The sequence below is a fragment of the Sapajus apella genome, unplaced genomic scaffold (assembly GCF_009761245.1).
Source record: "Sapajus apella isolate SASKATOON/1434 unplaced genomic scaffold, GSC_monkey_1.0 scaffold21, whole genome shotgun sequence".
NCBI lineage: Eukaryota > Metazoa > Chordata > Mammalia > Primates > Cebidae > Sapajus > Sapajus apella.
In genome coordinates, this window is record NW_022436961.1 from 22242697 (window position 1) to 22267111 (window position 24415).

Consider the following 24415-nt stretch of genomic DNA (forward strand, 5'->3'; position numbering starts at 1 on the left):
ACACATATATATACACATATATATATACACACATATATATACACACATATATATATATACACACACATATATATACACACACACACACACACACACATACACACACACATATATATATACACACATATATATATACACATATATATATACATATATATATCATATATGTATGTAACATATATACATGCATAGATTTGTAACTTTGCATTTCTTGTAGGACAGGTCCAGTGGTAACAAACTCCCTCGGCTTTTGCTCATCTGGGAATGTCTTGAGAAAAAAAAATTCTAAGCTGCATTGAATCTAATGCAAAATTATGGCCTATGATATATATACGCATATATGTATGATGTGTATGTATCATATATACCTATATGTATGTATATACATATGTTATATACATATATATGATGTATCAGCTTGCAGATACTAATGTCCTGTAACTTGGCCCTTTTTCAGGAAGGCCATAACTAGGCACTGCAAGTTACTATATCCTTATATTCATTGGGATTTTAAATATTGCCCTGGTGAATGCAGCAAACCAGAATACAATTTATGTTTTCACAGATAATTCAGACACCAACAAACAAACCTTATGAGGAAAAAAAAATCAGCACTTCTGATGAAAGACTACTTTAGATGATGTAAAACTTGTACATGAGCAAAAGCGTACGGTACAGGTTGAGGAAAAAAATCTTTATTACTCCTTTTTCCTCAAAGTCCTGACACTTTAATTTAAAAAGCCTGAGAGCACCTAGTAAAACCAACATTTTCTCTAGCTCATGTGTGAAGAAAATCATCTGGCTTCAGGAATGATACACATGACAAAGAGCTGGTCAATTGAGCGTAATTCAATCCACTCTGTCAAAGAGATTGGTTTAGAGATACACCTAGGACTCAGTCAAGGCCAGTGAGTCAGCCTTGAGATCTGCTGGAAAGATGAGAAAGGCAGGCTAACTCTTCAGCTAGACATAAATGTAGAGATGCTGTAGCCTTTTCTAACATTAGCTAAAAAGGCAAGCTACAATAAAGAGCAAAACCAAGGAATCTGAGTCCCTGGATTGAGGCACCCTAGAAAGTAGTTGCCCCTGTGTACATATATAAGCCAACACATTCTCTTATATGCTAGAGCCAGTATGAGCTGGGTTTTCTGTCACTTGCAGTAAAAAGAGTACCAAATGACACGCTCACTTGGAGAAAGGCAGCCATTTGAGGTACCTCAAATAATTTCTCGGCTTGAAGTCCCAGTAAGTGGAATGGGCTAACAGCCCAATTAGACACCTAGGGCAACCACTGACAGGGACATATATACATTGGAGAAAAAACTATTTTTTTTACACTTTAAATACATGCATTTTTTATTTCTCAATCATGCTTCAATAAAGCTAAAGTGGACTATCATATCCTTGTACATTTTGTATCAGAAACATAAACCAATAACCGTTTTTAAAAACATCCATACTCTCTTAAATCATGTAGAAGACAAAAAGCAGATTCCAAGCCATTGTTGCAAAAATGCTAGCTTTTATAACTGTCCATGTATCATCTATGCTGATATACTTTTTTATTTGAGTTATTAGCTAGTATCTTTTCATTGCAGCTTGCAGAAGTCCCTTTGCATTTCTTGTAGGACAGGTCTAGGGCTAACAAACTTTCCAGCTTTTGCTTATCTGGGAATATCTTGAGTAAAAAAAATTAAGCTACATTAAATCTAATGCAAAATTACGGCCTACATATAGTACCCAGGTCAGGTTCTAGCATTAAAAATATAGTCTTTTGATTCCATTCTGACTGATACTTTCGCATAATGTGTTAGGCTACAAAATCTCAGTATTTTCTGCTAATAAGTAAGTATAATTCACAACAACATAGCAGCAGAGAATACGTTCACTTTTCATTAAAATCTTCAACTGCTAATTACTTTGATGACAAGCCCTACTCAGGATTAGGCTCATTTTCAGGCATTCAGTTTCAGCTTAAACTCTTCATTCTTCTCACTGCTACCTTGCATCAGCCACAAAGCTTGCACATATGGATTGGAACTGTCAACAAAAAAATAATGATTGCTCTGCAGTAACTGGGCAACTAGAATAATATTTTAAAGGCTTCCAAAATCTGTTGGCCACCTGCTCTTACTCTCAGTTTGAGAAAACTCAGACCAATGAGGCTGAACACTGACAGCCATCACTCTATGCGGCCTGCAGCCTCTGGGGCATCTTTATGTTGCTCAGTTGAGACTGAATGACACATAAGCAGAAACTGAACCACACCTAATAGTTTGTTATATTAATAGACTCAGCCCAAGTGTTTCTTAAAAATATTCCAATTAAAGGCAACACTAAAGTAACAAAACAAGTAGTAAAGAGACCATTCTTGTGATCCACCCAGCCTTGTGATTTTTGAAGGATTCTCTACCTCTGCTGATCCTCTACCTACATTTTCATCTGCAGAACATAATAGTCAAACTAAACAACCACCTCCCAGAGCTAACATTTGGGAAATCTTGTGATCCCTAAGCCTGAAAGCTTAGAGTCATGTGGCCCCAGGCAATGTTATTGGTATTCTGTAATTAAGTTAGGGAGCCAGTTAATATTACTCATACTGTGCCTTTGCAAGTCTATGGTGATTTTCATATTAAAATGTCAAACTGGGCTGAAAAAGAGTAATTTTTTTGTTTGACACAGTGAGGCTTAGCTTGGAATTTGAATTAATTATGCTAATCATTAACCTCGGATTCATATTTACTTTACTAATGCTTTGTATCACATGGTAATATCTTATTTCCTCCAGGAAATTGTTTATGCCATTATAAAATTCTAGCTAATGCCACTAAATGCTAGACATAAGGCATTGCTAATAAATACCATTAAGTGACTATTCAGAAATCAAAAGAAGATAATCTAAATATGCTTAGTGGAGACAAATGCAAAGATCCTCTGACTGGCTACCATATTCTTTTCTTTCACAGTGTGTCCTTGAATGACTGCTGAGAGTTGTGGTGCAAGGCTGATAGCAGCATGAGGGTAAGAATTAAAGAATCAGTTATAAGGCATCTCTTTATTATTTTTATCCTAACAGAATTAAGGGCTTGCCATCCAGCTCAACAGCAAAGAAGATATTCTGAAGCAAGGGATGGTGACACTGTCACGGGTACCAGCCACAGACATGGGGCAGGGGACCTCAAAGTGGACTTCAGAACTCGAAAGACTTAGGTCTCTCACTCTCTAGCTGTGTAACCCTGGACAAGTTATTTAAGTTATTTTATCTCCCTGAACCACTGGGTCTCATCTTTCCATAAAGAACTACCAAGAAGTATTTCCCAGGGTTATTAAAGAGAATAAGTGAGAGAATTACATATGTAAAATAGATTACATAGTGCTTGGAACACTCACAATGCTTGGCTCGCCTTTCCTTTCTGGTCACCCTTCGGCAAATTGCTTCAGAGCACTACTAATAGAGAATGCAGCCCGGAAAAGGTCTTACCTACAACCACAAGCCAACTGGAAAGAGCTGCTTGTCATTTGAGTTGACCCTCTCTAGTAAATCCTGGCATCACTTTCATGACAATGTGAGTGACTACAAGGGACTGAAAGGAGGAAAGGCACAAACGTCCTCATCAAAGCACTCATGGGTCACAAAAGCACAACCTCGATTCTCTTGCCTCTGATTAAACCTACAGCTAGCTGGGCATTTCCCACAAGAAATGAGAATCTTCACAGCACTGGTAGATTTCTCTGACTTCATCTCCACCTTGGTTGTTGTTATCTGAGCTCTTTCTTGAAAAAAAAAAAAATCATCAGAGAAGCATATGGCTGTGCCACACCACTTTACTACCCCCTTATTAATTCCTTGAATGGTAATTGTAAAAACCCGCTAATCTTACTGAGCTACTTCCTGCCTGGCTTCTCATGGCATGGTGCTGAGGAATGGAGATTCTACAAAGTGTTATGCCATGAGATGTAAAATGAGAAGAACCCATACCAAGAACATTTCCCCAAGAAAGCTTCAATTTAACCACCATGTTACCAAATTATCATTTGTATTGACCAACCAGAATTCCAGGTCCCAGTAGCATCTGCCCTGAGGAGCTCAGGAAACCCCTTCAACAGAGCTGACCTTCTTTACTGCTTCTTTACATCACAAATTAACCTGCAAGTCCAGATTTGCGATGGAATCGTGCCAATGCCCAGGCTGGGAACAGCAGGTTGGAGTCCCCAGGAGGCTAAGGACCTCAGCTTCCCCGTATCACCTCAGTTTTCTTTCAACATGAAACCAACTCCCCCTAGGAAACATGATTAACATCAAAAAGAGTTATAAAGTAGGGCTGGGTGAGGTGGTTCATGCCTGTAATCCCAGCACTTTGAGAGGCCAGGGCAGGTGGATCACATGAGGTCAGGAGTTTGAGACCAACCTGGCCAACATGGCAAAACCCCATAATGACACACACACACACACACACACACACACACACACACACACACACACAAATTAACCCGGCACGGTGGAAAGTGTAATCCCAGCTACTTGGGAGGCTAAAACAAAAGAATGGCTTAAACCTGGGAGGGGGAGGTGACAGTGAGCCAAGACCATGCCATTACACTCCAGCCTGGGCAAAAGAGCAAGAATCCATCTCGGGAGAGTGGGGGGAAACACACACACACACAGAGTTGTAAAATGGAGATACACACTGTAGCCTTATAAAAAAAAAAAAAAAAAAAAACAGAACTTAGACAACTCTCCTAAATGTAGTAATTCTCTACCTCTAGAACATGTAAGATCCCCGGGACAGTCTTCAAAATTTCAGGCTGGCACCACCCCAGACACACAGACTCAGAACCTCTGGGGATGGGTTTGGCTATCTGTAGCTTTTTTACAGCTCCAAATCAAAAGGTGAGAGATACTGGCTTAGTCTACGATTGGTAGTGAGGTGTAAGTCAAACTTGGAATCAGTTTTTCTCAAAATGCAGCACTTCTCAAAGGCTACTGGGTGGACGTTACCTAAGAAGGTTGAGAAATGTCTGGTTGGAAATGGTTTCTGGGGAGAAGCAGGCTGGGAACCCAGAGGTTAAACAAAACCTCTTTAGAACTCCCAGAACCTTCATAGCCTAAGGTACACTGTGTCCTACAAGAGAGGAATCCATTGTACAATATTTTTGATCACAAGTTATTATTTGATCACAAAGTTATTTTTTGAAAAGTATCTCACAACTAGTAACCTCCAGGAAACACTCTGGGAAATGCTGGTCTCATGTGCTTGTCCTTCAATAATGATCTCAAGAGGTTTCCTGGGAGGTCAATACGGTGCAAACGTTCATTTAAAAATGTGTTTCAGTTCTTAGCCTCAGGGCTTTGCTGACTGCACACTGCAGTACAATCAGGGTTGCAGGACCAGAAACAGCCATCACTGCAAACTGACTCCATTCAAAGACTCATTACAATCCCTTGGGATGCTTTTCAAAATTGCAGGTAACTCGCACCACCCGAGACACACAGAATCAGAAACTCTGGGGATTTGCTTGGCCATCTGTAGTTTTTTTTAAGCTCCAAATCAAAGGCTGAGAAACACTGGCTTAGTCTACTACTGATAGTGAGGTGTAAATCAAACTTGGAATCAGGTGTTCCCAATACGCAGTGCTTCTCAAAGGCTGCTGGGAGGGACTATTATTCCTAAGAAAGTTGAGAAATGTCATGGGTGATAAGGATGCTGTGTCCCACCCTTCCCCAACTGGGATGAGGCTCCAAATAACTCAATCATTTTCTAACTTGGTCCTAATATAAACAAACCTAAGTCGTGAGTAGTAACTATCAAGTTGTGAATGAAGATAAGACTGCACACATCACTGAATTTCCTGGAACAATGTTACCGGACATTTTCATGTTCTTAGCAATCCCACAAACTTGCATGTACCTTGTTACATACAGATGCCCTATATGATATTCGACTATTAATAGCTAGTGGCAAGGGCATAAATACTCCTGTATTACAAGAGAAACCGGTACTATCCATCCTAGGGGGCTGATAATGCCACAGTTATCACGGGGCAAGGTTTTCTTCTCATTGTGTCTCCTTTGGAGAGTCAGAATTTTAAACTCTCAACACAAGTAATAAACTTCTAGCTATAATGGGTTTCATATTTGTGCTACCTTTGTGATCAGCATTATGAAAATACAACAACAGGCCAGGCATGGTGGCTCAAACCTGTAATCCCAGCACTTTGGGAGGCCAAGGCAGGTGGATCACTTGAGCTCAGGAGTTTGAGACCAGTGTGGGCAACATGCCAAAACCCCGTTTCTACAAAAAAATACAAAAGTTAGCCAGGCACGGTGGTGCATTCCCATAGTCCCAGCTACTCGAGAGGCTCAGGCAGGAGTTTGGGATTGGGAGGTAGGTTTCAGTGAGCAGAAATCATACCATTACACTCCAGCCTGGGTGATGGGAGTGAAACTTTGCCTCAAAAAAAAAAAAAATACACACACACACACACACACACACATATATATATATATATATATATATACACACACATACATAGAAATATATACACATGAACAAGAAATGCCATAGGCAGGGCATTCAGTTGACAATGACAAAGTTATTAATATCATATCATATACTCCTGATATCATATTCTATATCATATATCATATACTCCTAATATAATATTCTATATCATATATCTATATCATATATCATATACTCCTAATATCATATTCTATATATCATATACTCCTAATATATTCTAGACTGTGAACCCATTACAAACATGATTTTTTCTGTAGATTATGTGATTCCAAGTAACTTATGAAATAAGTTCATCTAAGTAAACTTCCAAAGAATTCAGTGATTTATTTCCTACACAAATACTGGTTAACTAAATGTAAATATCAGTCATGAAGATTACCCATAAATTACAGTGTGCCCATGCACTCAGTCAAATTTACTTAGGGTCTCTCATGTACCAGACAGCATTTTAAGAGTTGGAAACACAGCAGTGAACAAGAGATTAAAAACCCCTGCCTTCACAAAGCTTTCATTCTAGATCTAGGAATCCAAATGTATACATATATCAAGTTATTTGGAATTTTTCCATTTCAATTTTCTTGCAAGATTGGCATTGAAACAAATTACTTCAACTGCTCTGTGCATGATGTGAGTGCAAGACAGGAGATGGGGGTGCAGGGTGGGGGGTGGAGGACCTAGATCCTAGCTGTACCTGTATACACTACTTTAGCTGTTATTTGTCTCTGAGCCTCAGTTTCCTCATTTGTTCATCCAGTACTGGGTTGGAGCCTGCCACATTTCTCAATGCACAGTAGTGAACGGTATTTGAAAATGTGTGGGGGTGGGGAAGCATTCTGGTTGACACGATCCCTGAGTGGGCCCAGGGATGGTGAATGTCCTTTCTGTCACAGGATAAGCCTATTCTGAGGTCATGGAGCTCTTGAGAGTCAAGATCTGCTGACTCTCTTTGTGGTCCTTTCCCAGTTGCTGTGCTAATTCATTCTTCCTAGGATTATCTAGGGTGTTATGATCCCTGATTTCTGTTCATTAGGAAAAGGTTGGGTAAAGCAGTTGAGGTTTCTTTGAGGGGAAAACCAACTGCCAACATCCTCTCCTCTGAAAACCTCAGACTAGGTAAAGCGGGCAGCTTCTAGTTATTCTAAAGCTACCTAAATTTTCAAAATACCCAATTCCGTGTAGGAAAGTTTTTTTGTTGTTTTTGTTTTGTTTGTTCGTTTTTTTCACAGGCAAACAGAAAACAGGATGGTTTAATTTGTGGAGTCAAGAGTTGTTTGTTCTTAGTTACCGCACTCAACATGCAAATTATATTCTCCTTGGTACAGAAATGGCACCCTGTCACTTCCCTGGGATCTTTAATCCAGACAGAATTATTCTTGGGCACCCTTCTCTATGTTTCTACCAACAACTACCGTCTCTCTCTTCTTACAGCCTGTCACCCAGGTTGGAGCACACTGGCCCGATCTCAGCTCACTGCAACCCCTGTCTCCCAGGTTCAAGCGATTCTTCTGCCTCAGCCTCCTGAGTAGCTGGAACTACAGACACGCACTACCATACCCAGATAGTTTTTGTATTTTTAGTAGAGATGGAGTTTAATCATGTTTGACAGGCTGGTCTTGAATTCCTGACTTCAAGTGACCCTCCTCCCTGGCGTTCTAAAGTGCTGGGATTACAAGTGTGAGCCACCGTGCCAAGCCTAGGAAAGTATTTACATACCCAAAGCTCAAATAAATAAAATGATCATGTCAACTAGATCTAATTTCCACTAGGATTTAACTAATTTGTGCTAATTTGATCCCAACTTGTTACAAAAAGGTATGTTAGTACAGTCCTGGTTTTGAGATTTATAGCATCCTTCTGAAGTCTGAAGTGAGTAACTATAAAATATTTTGCAAACAGATCATTAATCCATAGAAAACAGTTTGTGGAAAAAATATGTGAACAAAACCAAAAAGTTTAAGTATGAAAATCTTATCACATATATAGTGTAGTTAAACAGCTATTCTCTTCTTCACTCATAAGCAGACACAATGCAGTACTGCCCAGGAAGTTAGTCAGGCCTCTGTAGCTTAGACATATCACAAATGAAAGAAGGAATTTTCACCTCCTACCAATTAGGTTGAAATGTCAGCCTATTATCTCTGCCTCCTGCCCAAGTGCGGTGACATTATCATCTCTCTCTTTAGAGGTATTTAACCCCTAACATGCCATTAAGACACAAATTTGGGTGGCCGAGGGCAACAGAAGAATTGCAAAATATCCCCAGAAAGATTCCTTTACCTAAATTGATGGTTACTAAACTGTATGCTGAGGTACCCCTAGGCATCAAAGGGAAGTCACAGACACACCTTGGGATATTTTAATTTTTTGGCAGAATGTAGTAATAGTAGATATCTGTTGGACATTAGATGAAGCTACATTGCTTTCGGCAATTTATCTTTGCCTAACCACCTTTTTAGTGGTTTCTGTAATGAACGCAATTGCTGCACAAAATAAAGTAGTGACTAATCTGATTCCAAGTTTGAGACATTGTGCAGTGCTCAAGAGATGAACACATCCCATCGTTAAATAATTGTGTTCAAGAATGAGATAAAACTATTATTTTTTCCTTTATTGTATTATTTTCTCAAACAGCTTCTAAGTTCTTAGGACATAAATATTCATAGCTGATGGACCTAACTAATTTTATTTTTATTTTTATTTTTTTTTTTTGAGATGGAGTCTCATTCTGTTCTCCAGGCTGGAGTGTAATAGTGTGATCTCGGCTCACCACAACCTCTGCCTCCCGGGTTCAAGCAATTCTCCTGCCTCAGCCTCCCAAGCAGTTGGGACTACAAGTGCACGTCACCACGCCTGGCTAATTTTTCTATTCTTCGTAGAGACGGTGTTTCACTATGTTGGCTAGGTTGGTCTCAAACTCCTGACCTCATGATCTTCCTGCCTCGGCCTCTCAAAATGCTGGGATTACAGGGGTGAGCCAACACACAGGGCCCTAAGTACTTAATTTTTCACCTTAGGTATTTCTTTTGTTCAAGGGATTTTGGAAAAATTGAGACACTAATGGCACTATGAACCAAGAATGCTGAAGAACCTCTGAACTAAACCTCTTGGTCAATCCCCAAAATAGGGCAAAGAATAGGAAGGGTTCTTTCTCCCAGAGCTGGTATTTAGAATAAGAGATCCAGACCTGGCCCTAACCTCCTCACAAAGCCACAGCAGCAGCAAGAGCTGGAGTGGTCTCACTACTAGTGGAAGGTCAGGGCCAGTGATCATCAGCTCTCCACATTTTATGACTGCTGCCCTCTTTGTGTCTGGAGGTTCAAGGACAGAAGGGAAGAATGACTTAAATACACTCTAAATAAAGCCTGCAAGCTAAAGGCCAATAGACTTCAATTTTCATTCTAAACTTAGAAGTGTGAGCTCTTCAAAATAATTCACCATGAGAAAAAATGTAAGCATATTGTAAGAAATCAGTGATAGCTATTCATAGTCTCTTTTGGGCCTTTAAATTCATCCATGTTCAATTTATTCAACTAAAGTCCAACCATGTAACAAACATTAGGTAGGAAATTCGGCTATAAGCCAAACAATCTCAATTGTAGAAACGGAGTTTCAAGAATATTAATTTCATTGTGGACTAAAAATTGACTGATAGGGATCAAAAATAAGGGTTTAGTCGGGGTGGAGTGGCTCATATCTGTAATCCAGCACTTTGGGAGGCTGAGGCAGAAGGATCGCTTGAGCCCAGGAGTTTGAGACAGGGTTGGCCACGATAGTGGGATCCCTTCTCCACAAAAAATTTTTAAATATACAAATAAATTAATATAAAGGGATAAAAGCAACCCTTCCTATTAGTTTTAGGGAGAAAATAGTAGCTATATAGTATTGAAAAAAAAAAAACAAAACTGCCATCACCTTAACTGAATCATCAAAATTAACATCATCAATGAGGAACAGGTGATACCTTGATAAAAATACATTATTTATGCAGAATTCCTGTTTAGAATGTGTAACCTCAATCCAATCATGAGAATCACTCATCTAACCCAAAATGAAAAATATCTTTAAAGGAAAAAAAAAAAAAAACATTGTGTACTTCAAAAACATTTCCACAAAAGACAAAGAAAAGCTATGAAAATGCTTCAGGTTAAAGGAACAGACAGACATAATAACTAAATGCAATCCCCGATGTTAGTACCAGAGGAAAATACTGTAAAGAACATTAAGTCAATTTACAAAACCACAACAGTGGGCATTAGGCAAATTCAAACAAAGGTTAAGTTTACTGATGTTGATACTTGCATTTTTGTTATATGATAAAATATCCTTATTCTTAGGAAATACACTACTTAGCAGTAAGGGGCTATGATGCATAAACGTATTCTCATATGGTTCAGACAAAATAGTATGTATACTTACATATGCATGTGTGTATATATATATGAGAGGGAAGAAAGGCAGAAAGATCATGGATAAAAAGGAAATGGGCAGGGGGTGGTGCTCATGCCTATAATCTCAGCATTCTAGGATTCCAAGGAAGGTGGATCACTTGAGCCCAAGAGTTTGAGAGCAGCCTGGCAAAATCCAGTCTCTACAAAAAAATACAAAATTTTAAGCGGGTGTGGTGGCACACATGTACAGTCCTGCTACTTAGGAGGCTGAGGTGGGAGGATCTTTTTAGCGTGGGAGACAGAGGCTTCAGTGAGCCAAGATCATGCCACTGCACCACTGCACTCCAGCCTGGGAAACAAAGGCAGGCTCGATCTCATTAAAAAAAAAAAAAAAAAAAAAAAAAAAAAGTAAATGATGTAAAATGTTAACAAAATCGAAGAACACATAAGTTCTTTTTATTATTTTTATTTTTGCGACTTTCTTATTCAGACCGTGCCCCATTTACAATGGTTCAACTTAAATTTTTCTACTTTACGTTGGTTTTATTAGGGTATTAAACCATTTTTGACTTTCATTATTTTTTACTTATAATAGGCTTATCTGGATCTAACCCCATCATTAAGTCAAAGAGCATCTGTAATTTGAAATTATTTCCAAATAGTTTCAGAAAGTAAAATGTTTGTGTACCACTTTGAGATATAAGAAGCTAACTCCTTATGCAACTAAACAGGATGCCTGTACCACAGCTAAAAAATGTAGGATATGTATCAGAAATGTATGCACTTAATGACAGGAAGTTCACTATCAGTCAATAGTGTGATGGTACCAGAGCACATCAACATAACTTCTCAGTCATCAGCCTGCTGAAGACTGTGCAATATGTGATGTACAGCAACAGTGAAAATAACTAAATATACCAAACTAAAATGAAGAAGATATATAGGGACCTGACTGCTAAGGTTCACTGCATGGAAATAAAGTCTGCACCATTCTGCGGTTCTCTCGGCACAGAACCACAACAACTAGGCTCCTCAGATGATTCCATTCTTAGGTCTGGGGTGGAGCCTGGAGATCCCAATTGCTCTCAAGTGCCCTAGAAGATAGCTGCAGATGCCCGAAGGGCTACACTATGGCTACAGGTTCTAGCTGACCCTTTCCATGCTGGGAAGCCCCAACTCCCATTAATGTACATGGTTTTTTCTTTTGAGGAAGTCTGCAGATTTCTTTACAGGATATGAATAACATCAAGAAGGGTGATTTCCATCTTAAATGATCTGATGACTCAGTACAGAGAAAAATATGCTAGGGTTAAAGGACACTTTGCATCTCCTCTGAGACTGCCCAGAAAAGTCCTACAAATCTTCCAAGAAATCTGCTCAAGCATCGTTTTTTTGGGACCAATTCCTACATTCCCTTCCTCCGGGCTGGATGACAGCACCTCTTTTTGCTCCACGAGCCCATCTGTCTCAGGATCCTTCTCAACCTTGTGCTGAAACTGTTAATTTTCCTCCCCTGTCTCTCCCTCTAGGCTGCTCTATGAAGGGAGAAGGGCTGGACTGGTGACTTGGAGACAGAATATCAGAACTCAGCTGGGGACATCAGGAATTGAGGGTGCTGGTGGGATATGCCATGAAGATGGTCGGGAATATGCATCTCAGAGGAGTGGTTTGAGCTAAGGGTACAAATTCACCACTTAGACCAGAAGCAACTACACAGATGAAAGAGAAAGAGAACAGAAAAATATGGACTGCTAGAGAACGTCAATACTTAAGGCATGGAAAAGGAGACTATAAAGTAACAGCCAGAGGTGTATGAAGAAACCACCAGAGCTTATTGTCGCAGTATAGAAATAAGGCAAAGGAAATGAGAGTTTCAAGGATACTCTGACAGTCAAAATGTCAAATGACGGAGAGAAGTCAAGTAACACCTAGTATGCAGAATCCGACACTAAATACTAAAAGAGTTAAAATGTGATCTGAAATTACAGTGAGATGGGCAATAACACTGAGACTGAAACACACAAGAAGGACCTCAAAGAAAGAAAAGTGAGGTGACCGTATCTACAGAAAGAACTCAAGCTGCCCATATGCAATAAGCTAGTCCATACCCAGGTACCATCCTCATTCCAGCTTTAGTTCGTGACTTGAATTAGGACACACATGAATTTTCCAAGATGATAGGTAAGAGTTTTATTTCACTTTGCTGCAAATATACATGATTGAAGTCAAACATTATAAATTATGTGATGGTATTTTGCTGTTGAGACAGAGTTTTGCTCTTGTCACCCAGGCTGAAGTGCAATGGCATTATCTCGGTTCACTGCAACCTCTGCCTCCCAAGTTCAAGTGATTCTCCTGCCTCAGCTTCCCAAGTAGCTGGGATTACAGGCATCTGCCACCACGCCCAGCTATTTTTTTTTTTTTTTCTATTTTTAGTAGAGACAGTGTTTCACCATGTCGCCCAGGCTGGTCTCAAACTCCGGACCTCAGGTGATCCACCCACCTTGGCTTCCCAAAGTGCTGGGATTATAGGTGTGAGCCACCACACCCAGCCTTTAATTTTAATTCAATCTATTTCCTACTGTCAGGATCATTACTCCTTTATTTATACCCACCCTATAGTCTTGGCATAAGGTTGGCTATTCACATGTTTTATAAAGTCAGAAAACACATGTGATGATACAAGGAGTCCAGTCTACAAGTTTTTATCATATGAGATTTTGGTTCTGCAGGCTTTTCATCAATTCTGTGGGACATTTTTCCAATAGATTCCTTTCATGCTTAAGTGAGCCTCGTTGATTTCTGTTTCTTGAACCCAAGAATCCTAAATAACCAACATTTTATTTTGCTAATAAATTTCTTACATTAAGTATCATTAATTTAATTTCATTAACCATTCTATTTTAAATTTTAGTAAATAAGAAAAAAGGTCAGACCCTCAAAGTAAAGGTTATCCCTTTAGAGTGAATATTAGCTCTTTGAAAACAACACCCTATTTTTCTCTTTTCTCTGTAGATGACTGGAACCTTCACCAGAGCCTGGATTCCAAACCAAGAATTGGTACTTGGTAACCACAAAGCACATTTAAAGCCCAATACATAGTAAGAAATCTCAATATATGTTTGTGAGTTGAAAATATACAACTCTTTATTAAAACATTTAAGGGTCAACATTAATATTTCTATTTACCATTTATTTTAAGAACTTAAATATTCTTTTAAGAAAAAAATTTAAAGTATCAGCTTGAATGAGATATTTGCCTAGAGGAAGGGAAGAATTTCATTTTCCCTGGGGGACTTGACTACATGATCATGTTTGTAATGTTAAAAAAAATATCTGTCCCTGCACAGTGGTGCAGGCCTATAATCCCAGCACTTTGGGAGGCCAAGGCAAGACCCCGTTTCAACAGAAAACCATGTAAGTAACAATTGAGCTTTCTGTTTCCATGGGTTGTAATTCTTTCCTTTGTTCACCACCCACTCTAATTTTCACTCCCTCTCTTATCCCAGACTTCTCTATGTAACTCCATCAGGTTCTTGCCTCCCTTTCTCGTTTTCAGCTAACACATTCCTAGGCTGAAGTGATTCAAGTTCCATTTATTTTTTATTTTTTTGAGACGGGGTCTTACTGTGTCACCCAGGCTATCATGCAGTGGTGCCATCTCAGCTCACTACAGTCTCAACCTTTCTGGCTCAAGGGATCCTCCCCACCCCAGCCTCCTAGGTAGCTGTGACTACAGGCATGTGCCACCACAACCAACTAATTTTTAAAAATATTTTTATAGACACAGGGGTCTCATCAAGTTGTCCTAGTTGGTCTTGATCTCCGAGGCTCAAGCAATTTGCCTGTACTGGCCTCCCAGAGTGTCGGGATTACAGGTATGAGCCACCATGCCCAGCTCCATTTTCAATTCTTCAAGGAATGGCATTCCATTGTGGGTCAGCAAGTTGAAGTCAAAAGAGAACTAGTTCCTAAGTGTCAGCTGAACATTCTATAATTGCATTCTTTCAAAGACCAGTGTGATATTTACAGTTTTGGAGACATGATTTTTCACAAGAAAGGACTGTTAATGTGATAAGGAGGAAAATCCAAAGCTTAAAATAGTGGGCTTCTTATGAACAATCAACTGAAACCCTGCAGAGTGTCATGTCCCCTGCTTATGACAGAACAAACATTTCTGCTTTTAATCATAAAAGTAATTTTTAAGTATTATACACGTATTTCTGATGAGCAATACGATCCCATTATCTTTGCTGAAGAACAATGAGTGAGAAAGTGAGTAATTCTGAATCAGATTTTAACTGCAAATATAAGCAACAACTTTAAAAAAAAAAAAAAGGAAAAAAGGAGGGCAAGGTCTAAAATTAAGTTCCAAAGATCTTACCAATGTAAATACAGATTGTTTTCATGCATAACACATTTCGAAATAAAAAGTGATTTAAAAAATCTAAGCAAAGGAAAAATAAAGCTCAAACAATGAAAAGTCTAAGAAAACGTCACAGAAATTCCATTATTTTTCCTTTTAAAGGATAATATTTATACAAACAGGTACTTTGCCTTACTTACTTTTTATTTTTAATAATTTTAAAATTTAAATTTTTACTTTAAATTTACATAACGTTTATCATCTTAACCATTTTTAAGTATACAGTCCAGTAGCAGTAAATACAGTTTTCTAGTGCTAAATTCATTCACTGTTGTGCAACCAACTCCAAATCTTTTTCATCTTGCAAAACTGTAACTCTGTACTCATTAAACAAGTGCCCATTCTTGCCTCCCACAGCCCTGGTCATCTCTCATTCTACTTTGTCTCTATGAATGTGACTACTCTAGCTAGGGACCACATATTAATGGAATCACACGGTATTCATCATTTTGTGACTGGCTAATTTCACATAGCATAATGTCTCAAACTGCATCCATATTTTAGAATGCGTCAGAATTTCCATCCTTTTTAAGGCTGAAGAATATTCCATTACATGGATATACATACTGCATTTTGTTTATCCATTCCTCTGTTAATGGATATTGGGGCTACGTCTACCTTCTTTCACTTACTTTTTTTTGTTGTTGAGAGGAGGTCTCACTGTCACCCAGGCTGAAGTACAGTGATGTGATCATAGCTCTCTGCAGCCGCAGCCTCAGCCTCCTGGGCTCAAGCAATCCTCCCACCTTCGCTCCCAAGTAGTTGGGACTACAGGCATAAGCCACCACACCTGGCTAATTTCATTTCTTTATTTTTGTAGAGATGGGGTCTTCTAACTATGTTGCCCAGGCTGGTCTTGAACTCCTGAGCTCAAGTGATCCTCCCACCTCAGCCTCCCAACGTGTTCAGATTACAGATATGAGCCGGAGCACTCAACCTTCACTTATTTTTAAACAATTAATTTAACTAAGCAGACACAGTCCTAGAGTCCGATCCCTTGCCTCCAAGGCAGCAAAGAAAATACAAATGTTAGAAAGAAGAAAATAGGGGAAAGGTTGGTACACCATAAAGTGTGCAGCAAATGATAACATTGCTAGATTCTGATGAGGGTTTTCAGACACCAGCAACTTCTTCAAACCTTTGTTTGTGAATATGAATAGGAACATACATATGCTAGATGCTAAAAATGCAGGGACCATACCTACTTTGAGGGCCATCATGGCCAAAAGACAAACATCTAACCCGTAAATAATTATAAGCAATACGGAAAATAAGGCAATAGAGAGGCACACGATGGCCCAGCCCCATCCTAGACCAGGGCTCAGCAAAGATTCCCCCTTTGCACACCTCCCAAGCTAGTCTCAAGAAGGAGCAAGAGTCTGGGGGGTCAAGAGGAAGGGGAAGGCACTGCAGATAGGGGACAGCAGAATAAGAGAGGAGAGAAGGTGAAGCACAGGCTTGGAGGTAGAACCCAACTCAGTGAAAAGGAAATCCCAATAAGCAGAACGCAAAACAGAAAGGGAAAGGCAAGCAACAAGACCGGATGAATGATCAATGCATTGTGGGATACCCATTCCTGTGCCAGGGTGAACCTCCTGGAGTAGCCTTGTCTGCAGAAAACCAGTGTTGGCCCAGGAGTATAAATTTAAATTAAAACTAAAGCAGTGAAGGCTGATACTGATTAAAAGTTTACAGACTTCATGGCACTCCTCATTCCATTCATGAAAATATTTTAAAAGACTAAAACACATCCCCAAAAAGGCCACTTTATAAAATCCAAACTTACTTGTTCTCTGGCTTTTCAAATAGGAGCAACTTCCCAAATTACTACATTATAATTTTATATTATCATTTACTGATAACATCTGCTTCCTTCCAAAATGAATGCATCAGCTGCTGTTTTATGTTATTTGCTACTCATGCTTCACAGACTAATGGAACTGCAAAGGGCATGTAAGATTCTGTGTCTAGAGTTTTTAGCCCCCAGATGCTCCAGGAGGAGCTGCATCACCAAAATGGGAAAGGAAACGTCGTCTGTGCCCTGCTCAGGGGTGACTTCAGGAGACCACTGTGCAAACAGTCATGACAATGCAATGACACCTGCCAGCCAAGAATGTGGGTAGTGCTAGAGGAATCAGTGGGACCATCTTCAGATAGTTGACATCCTTTATTCACTTTTCCATTTATTCACTCACTCATTCATTCTCTTGTTTGGTGTCTTGGAGGAGTCAGGCACTGGTTCGTAGGCTAGTGTTGTTCATACAGGAACACTTCATCATAGGAATCACCACTGAGGTGAGGTTTGAACCTCCCTGGTTTGCAATGAGAAGAAAGTATAGTAGGTAGAAAGAAGGACGAGAACAACACAGCTTTAAGGAGTGGCAGCTAGGGAGTGAGCAGAAGGGTCAGAGGTGGGAGACAGGAACAGGTGGAGCCAAGAGCACAGGTCAGGGGAGGGGGAGCACAGAAAGCTAGCAGCAACTTCTTTTCCTTGATAGGAGGAAAGGAATAAGGATATGGAAATGTGCTTGCATTTCAAGGTAGGGAGAGGTAGGAAATACATCAAAGGGCAGTGACAAGATAGAGTCAGTGAGCGATGACAAGATACAAGGTGGCCGTAAAAATGGCGAGCAAAGGCCAGGTGTGGTGTCTCACACCTATAATCCCAGCACTCTGGGAGGCCGAGGCAGGTGGAGCACTTGAGGTCAGGAGTTCAAGACCAGCCTGGCTAATATGGTGAAACCCTGTGTCTACCAAAAATACAAAAATTAGCCAGGCGTGGTGGTGCACGTCTGTAATCCCAGCTACTCAGGGGGCTGAGGCAGGAGACTTGCTTGAACCCAGGAGGTGGAGGTTGCAGTGAGCCAAGATTGTGCCACTGCACTCCAACCTGGGCAACAAAGCAAGAATCTCTCTCAAAAAACAAATAAAAAATGGTGAGCAGCAACTGACCAAGAAGGAACCATGCTCGAACATGCTCTATGAAGAACATGTTTAACACACAAAGCAACCCCTATTGCAAAACTTATGGCCTAATGTTACTAAATGTCTGAATGAAACAATTAGCTCCCCTTGCTGGGATCCCATGATCACTAAGCATGCATTGGTGTGGGGTAGGTCTATCTTCCCACATAGAAAGGAAACAACTCATTCACTGTTTTCCCAATGTGCACCTTGGTTTCTTGCAAGTCTGGTGAAGTTCCACTGCTGAAGGATGTTCAAGCCCTGAGTCTATAAAAGTAAGTAGCAGTTCCGGGAAAACAAAGGCTTTCCCAAGCTAGGCCCTGGTAGGGCCTCTCAGCAACTTGGCAACATCCCTGATCTCTGTACCATGATTCAGCAGCATTGCGACCGCTGCATAATCCAGCCTATACCCGGCGGCCCTGCTTATCTGCTCCCCAAGTGTTCCCTGTCCTCCTACTCTGGTAGCTTAACTCTGGAGCAGAAACATCCTCTAGCTTTGCATTTGTCCAAGTAGACCTTCATCAGCATTGGACTACTTCTCTTTTTTTTCCCCCTGAGGCAGTGTCTCACTCTTGTTGTCCAGGCTGGAGTGCAGTGGCACAATCCACCTGCCTCGGCCTCCCAAGATGCTGGGATTACAGTTGTGAGCTACCACACCTGGCCTACTTCTCTATTCTGTAAAGTTTACTTTAAGTGTGTTCTGGTATTATCTCAAGGTCTTAATAATTATGGTCTACATGATGTTGTAATGACACTGTTCTTTTACATCATCCAAGTCATTCTCAAAAACATTAAACATCACAAAGCCCAAGATTAGGACAGTTCCATATGCCCTTCAAGTTGGCCCTGAATCACTTAAGCCTCTTAACCATTTGACTTTCTACTTGGAAAAGGATTTGGGAGAAATTCTCCTTCCGTTATTTTTGTTTGTATTATTAACTTTCGGCCAAGGTTTTTTATTTTTTCTGTTGTTAGTAACTGAAATATAGTCCTTTATAAAACTCTACACACACCTTCATTTAAGTACAGGGCAGTTCATTATTATAAAATCAGATCATCATCAACTACTTTGGCTTTCATTATTTTATCTTAATAGTGTAATAAGTTTTGTTTTGTTTTTTTTTAAAAAGCAAAACCATCAAGCAAACCTCTAGAGACATTTGTTAAATGAAGAATGAAGGTGAAGGGTGCATTCTGAAGATATATGCCTGACAAGTGCAGCTTACCTATTTTCATTTTTATGTCTATTGAATCAGTTCTAGAGAAAAAAAAAAGACTCGTCTGCTGCAGATAAGAACCATATACACAGCTTCCCGTTTCATACCACTGCATGTGAACATTAATGACATGTTTGAGGTACTTGTTTCATTTTATATATTTAAGTTTAGTCTTGTCAGATAAAGTATCTTATTGCATAGAAACTCAAAATGACTGGTTACAGGAGCACAACTAAAACAACGTTCCAAAGATTTACATTTGTCCCCAGACTAAAACCAAGCTTGCAATCCATAAGGGTACTATTCTCAAAGAGTTCTAGACAGCGTCCCTCTAAGACATTTTAAGTCAGAAAAAAAGCTCATTCTTCAATTTCCTAAACCACGGTATTTAAATAATTATTTTGTAGCAAAGTCAAAATTAGAGTAACTATTTAATGATAGGGTGAGTATTTTAGAAAGCTCAATATCCTGTCCCAATTTCCAATGGGAGAACACATGTTCCTATGTAAGTGAATTCTTTTAAAAAGATGTAACTCTTTCAGCTCTCTGATTGGTTTAAGTCACTTGCCACTCTGAGAAGAGATACATGCTTAGAAAGCTCGAAAAGTTAGATACAGATGTAGCTCTCACAGCCTTTAAGAAGTGAATGAAAAGGATTTAATGGAGCGAAGTAACTGTAGTATTTTGGAAAAACTTGAAGTAATAATTTTGGAAAATCTTGAAGTAATAACTTGTTATTAAGCAAATTATTGAAAGTAAAATGAAATTTAACACATTTCAAACATAACCAGAATATTGAACGCAAAGTAAGTACACCATGCAAAGGTTTGTTTCTTGAGTGAAAACAATCACTTACCTGGGGGTTTAAGAAGGGAAGACTAGAGGGTGGCTACATCATTCCTCCTCTGGGTTAAAGTTATCTTGGCTTGTCTCCTTGAAATAGGAAGTTACCTAAAATAAAACAAAATAAAATAACATAAGGCAACCCTTGTAAATTTCCATGTCTTAAATTTACATGGTATTACAAAATGGGAAAATTATAAATCACCTAGTATATAAAACACAATTCATCTAAAAGTACTACCTCAAAAAGCAGGATGGTATTTGTTTTCTATTTCAATGAATAAAATGCAGATTGTTTGTTAAAGAAAAAAAAAAGGACTTTAAATAGTGATAACCAAGTGAAAATGATAACCATGTCTAATGGTATGTAAAAATCAAGCTGAACATTTTCACGTGAAAAAGAGCAAACCAAAAAAGCTGACCTCACAAGAAGGAAAGGTGCCGGATTGCCAGCGAGCCGCTTCCTAACTCTCAGCTCTGCTTCCAACGCTCTCACAGCTCCGAAGTCACTCTGGGGTTTCCAGGTTGGGGTCAGGAGGGAAAGTGCTGCCCCGCTCTGCAAAGACTGCGTTCAGCCCTATCACTTAAAAAAAAAAAAATGGTTCCATGAAATCAAACGTTAAAAATTAGAAAATCCTCCTCTTTTTCCCCGGGGAAGGAAAGAGTGCACACCCTGAGAGAGGATGGGAGGAGGGAGGACCGCCAGCCTTCCCCAGGCACCCCAGGGGCCACCGCCGTGCAGCGCCGCTGGTGAGGATCCAGTGCATCTGCCCAGGGCACCCCGGCCGCGCCTGGAGCCTCCCGCTCCCCGGGGAGAACTGTGGGCGCGTCCCAGTGAGCACGACACCCTCGGAGAGGGCGTGCGCTAGTCCCACCGGGTGCCCCGCTCCCCTGGGGGCCGTGAAAACCCTGGACCTGCCCTGCCCCTGCCTTGCAGGGTGCGACAACGGGCCCCAGTGCATCCTTGTCTTTTGGGAATATCAGTGGAGGAAATCAATGTGTCAACTAGATAAAAGCAGAATGGGAAAGAGGTGTGAGCAAAATACTCTGGAATGAAAGGCAAAGGGAAAATACTCTATAAAAGGATTAAGCCCTTCCTGTTAAATTCATGTCAATAATGTTATCTTCGATTAACCAAGACACAGTCCTCCTTCCTGAATTGTCATGATTTTTATCGCATCTGTCTTTATAATTCGAGTAATGGCAAATATACATCTACACATATATTTGCTATTATATACCTACATACACAAATATATACAATATACATATACAAATATACATTTGCTATTACTATTTGTGTACACACACACACACACACACACACACACACAATTGCTCCCATTTTGCATACAGGAATTTAAAAAAAAAAATAGGAAAAACAGGTCCAGAAAGCTCCAAAGGCCAACTGGTAAGTCTCATGTCTGCAGACAGCTAGTCCCCACTTTCTCCATGGGGATGGCCTCCAAATGCCATAATGTCAGGTTTTCTCTGACTCACTGACATGAACAAAGTCCGCAGAAGTGTGAGGTGCATCACTATAGAGGTTTAGAGTCCATTTTATACCCACCTACTCTCACCCTACTTCATTATGGGTTTAGTGTTGGAGTGGGCTGCCAACCGCCCGGGGCCCCCTCTCTCCACCCCAACTCGGTGCCTGCGCCGCTCTCACCACCCACTTCTGCCTCTGCATGGCCAATTTATCTATGTCTAAACCAAATTGCAGTTGGCAGCAAGACAACAGTGCCTAAGTGAAATAATCACTTGGACCCAAATCTGAGTTGTTTTCCATCCCGGACAACAAATAATGTTACTTCAGCGCCTGCAGGCCAAGAGTTGAAATGAGCTTATAATTTGGCTTCCAATCCATCTCATTTTCTGATTCTCAACCTGTGTTTTAGCTTGCAGGGGGCAGTTCTGAAGGCTTAATCACTGCCATGGTCTTGATGGGTATCCTTCATGAATACTCTTTGCCGTCTAAGTAAAAAGGGGGGAAATCTACATAATCCAAAACCACACTTGTTTTAATAATGAAAACAAATAGACTGTCAGCTGGTACCTCCACATAATCATTAATAACCTAATTTGTACTTTTCACTCCAGCAACTTGAAGAACTGTTCACAGTTTTCTCATCTACACACAGTGATCCACATACATCCAGCCCTGGAGAGCCTGGTACCAGCAATCCCAAACTGCAGGTTGGGAGCCATGGCATGGTCCGGCTCCTCCGTTTTTTTCTAGTGGGGGAACTCATTAAAAGCCTGCTCTTCAGCTCTGGGAAGTACATGTCTCCTTAGCCATTCCAAACATGATATTCCTCCAGAGAAAAATCATCTGAAGCTAGTAACTGAAAAAGAAAAGGACTAGAAGGTGAACCCCCGGCAAGATCCCCTTGGTGATCAGGGTAGAAGTGGAATAGCACCCTGAAAAATTCTAGAAGGTGACCACAGGTATGCTATCAGCTAACGAGAAGTGGGTGTGTTGAACTGGACAGATGGCTTTATGGGAAGAAAAGAGAAGGAACATCAACAGCACATCAATAACGTGTCCACACACCCTGCAAGCTATGTTACACAAGAACTCATTCAAACCACAGTGCTATGGGATATGTGCATTACTATTTCCACTTTAGAGATGCAGAAATGAGGCTCAAAGGTGTTAAGGAAACTGCTGGGCTCATACATGGTGAAGTCAGGATTTTTCTAACTTTCAAAATCAAACTCTAAAAAGGATAGCAAGCCTTTGCTCTGTTGACTTTGCATCATGCCTTTACCTGAAAGACAGCCTTCACATATGATTCTTTAAAAGTGAGTATGGGGCTTACAGAATACAGCTGTATGGAAGTGGTGGCTAGGTAGATGTGCTGCCAGCAACCTAAGGATGCCATGTTGGCTTTAGGAACACAGGCCACCCTGATCCCCTATGATTCCTTCATAAGAAATCACAGTGACAAAAATGCACCCTTCCTATCAAAGAAATAGTATGTGTGAAAAGTAAAAACTAAATCCAGGAAAAACTGCAGGTAGAGCAGATATAAAACCTTGCTTTGTCCAATTCAGAAAGTTGCAATGACATCCCTCTGTCTAAATTTTCACATCAGCCTGGCCAACATGGTGAAACCCTGTCTCTGCTAAAAATGCAAAAATTAGTCAGGTGTGATGGCGGGCACCTGTAGTCCCAGCTACTCAGGAGGGCTGAGACATGACAATGAGTTGAATCCAGGAGGTGGAGGTTGCAGTGAGCAGAGATCTTGCCACTGCACTCCAGTCTGGGGGATACAGTGAGACTCTGTCTCCAAAAAATAAATAGATTAAATAAATTCTTGTGTCCAGGTCTCAGTCTCCTCCCCTGTCCTTCGATGCCCAATGTGTTCTCCATTGCTTGGCACAGAGAGTGAAGATTCCAAGTGAGCATTATAGAAGAGCTCATGTGTCATTACAAGTGTCAGTTACAGTAAGAAGTGAGCAAGAGGAGGCAGGATGTGCGTAAGAGTGGCTGAGAAACCGTCTATGGAAAAATCATAGACTTGGTTCTGGAAGATTTTCACTTCCGATTCTAAAGATTGGGAAGTCCGTCCCACCCCCACCCCAACAGAAAGAGTTTGGCAGACATTCATTAGCAGTCTTCTATAAATAAATCTGCTTTCAATCATCTTAAAAGAAGTTTACCAAAAATTGTCTACTGAAAAGAACAATTAAAATAGTGAAAATGAGTACATTGAGATTAATAATGTTTTTGTTTCTTTTTTTTTTTGAAACAGAGTCTCTCTCTGTCACCAGGCTGGAGTGCAATGGCACCATCTCAGCTCACTGCAACCTCCACCTCCTGTGTCCAATGGCACCATCTCAGCTCACTGCAACCTCCACCTCCCATGTTCAAGCGATTCTCCTGCCTCAGCCTCCCCAGCCGCTGGGACTATGGGCATGTGCCACCACGCCCAGCTAAGTTTTGTATTTTCAGTAGAGACAGGATTTCACCATGTTGGCCAGGATGGTCTCAATCTCTTGACCTCATGGATCCTCCTACCTTGGTCTCCCAAAGTGCTGGGATTACAG

The 24415-nt window shown here is 40.3% G+C and overlaps 1 protein-coding gene across 4 annotated transcripts in view; it reads right to left on the bottom strand.

Annotated features, from left to right (window-relative positions):
* CSGALNACT1 (chondroitin sulfate N-acetylgalactosaminyltransferase 1) overlaps nucleotides 1-24415 on the bottom strand; it is a 359085-nt gene that overhangs the window by 183025 nt on the left and 151645 nt on the right. For 2 of the 4 annotated variants that reach the window (XM_032288382.1, XM_032288377.1), the window contains exons 1-2: nucleotides 20782-20942; nucleotides 20373-20467 (exon numbers count right to left, since the gene is read on the bottom strand). The gene's annotated coding sequence lies outside the window, so the exon portion shown is untranslated. Of the gene's footprint in view, nucleotides 1-20372; nucleotides 20468-20781; nucleotides 20943-24415 lie in introns of those variants that run through there. The other 2 variants (XM_032288379.1, XM_032288378.1) reach the window with 1 other exon arrangement.